General features: G+C 42.3%; 1 long non-coding RNA gene across 1 annotated transcript in view; it reads left to right on the top strand.

Moving 5' to 3' along the window:
* The window catches only part of LOC102258863, a 3,472-nt gene extending 2,200 nt beyond the window's left edge, over positions 1-1,272 (top strand). The window contains exons 2-3 of the long non-coding RNA XR_313196.2: positions 494-553; positions 1,159-1,272. This is a non-coding gene — a long non-coding RNA (uncharacterized LOC102258863). The remainder of the gene's footprint in view (positions 1-493; positions 554-1,158) is intronic.

Raw genomic sequence — 1,272 nt, 5'->3', positions numbered from 1 at the left:
CCTTTAGTCCGCAGGCCGATGCTCTATTGACTGAGCCAAACCGGCTAGGGTGAGCTTTGCTTTATTGCACTTCACAGATGTTGCATTTTTTATAAATTGAAGGCAAGACCCTCCAGCAAAAAGATTACAACTAACTTTATTGCAGTGATCTGGAACTGAACCCTCAATATCTCCAAGATATGTCTGTACTTGCAGCTTCAGGCTCGTCCAGGAATGGAATTTTTTTTTTTTAATTGATCTTAGAGAGAAGGGGGGAGGGAGGGAGAGATGTGACAGAAACTTCAATCAGTTGCCTTCCGCATGCACCCCTACGGGGAATTAAATCGGCCACACCTGCCAGTGCTGGGGGAATTACCTGTTCAAACCCCCTACCTTTCCCCTAGTTGCCTGAATTAATCCACTGAACTTCCTTGTCCCACCCTCTTTCTGTCTATGCTGGCTTACCATTGTGTTTCACTTTATCCCACTTCCCAAATGTTGAATTTTCTTACAGATTTGAAGGCAAGGACCTCCACTGTGGTAATCTTGGAACCAAACCTGTACTACCTCTGAGGTATGCCTGTAAAACCTACCATTTTGTGCAACTATTCACCTCTCACCTAGCTCCCCTCTAGTTGTTAGGTGAGAGGCTGCCCGATTCATAAATGGTTTTCTAATGACAATTAGATCTTCAGATCAGCTCAATTGAATTTTGTTTTTTAACAATACCAAGTGAGGTAGATACTACAGCAAGGGCCTAGATGGTTTGGCTCAGTGGATAGAGCATCGGCCTGCGGACTAAAGGGTCCTGGGGTCAATTCTGGTCAAGGACACAGGCCCGGGTTGTGGGCTCGATCCCCAGTGTGGGGTGTACAGGAGGCAGCCAATCAGTGATTCTCATCATTGATGTTTCTATCTCTCCCTCTCCCTTCTCTGAAATCAATAAAAATATATATTTTTTAAATACAGTCGTTTCCAAACATTTAAAAAAAAATGACAGAAGGTGCAGGTTTAGAAGGTAGAGGGTGATTTCAATTTTTAATATATTGAATTTAACCCAATCTATCGAATGTTTACATTTCTATATGAAATCAGTATTTTTACTATGTTAATGAAATATTCTACCTTCTCTTTTTCACACCGCCCTTTGGAAATCTGGTGTGTGTTTTACACTTACAGGTCATCTCAATTCAGACTCCCCACATGCAAGTGCTCAATAGCCACATGGTGAGTAGCTACAGTAGAGGACAGTACAGGTCTATACTCTGTTGACTTCCTCTTCTATTCACTGTT

Source organism: Myotis brandtii, unplaced genomic scaffold (assembly GCF_000412655.1).
Source record: "Myotis brandtii unplaced genomic scaffold, ASM41265v1 scaffold129, whole genome shotgun sequence".
Taxonomy (NCBI): domain Eukaryota; kingdom Metazoa; phylum Chordata; class Mammalia; order Chiroptera; family Vespertilionidae; genus Myotis; species Myotis brandtii.
Note: the sequence above shows the minus strand (reverse complement) of the source record. Positions and strands in the feature narration are given on the sequence as shown.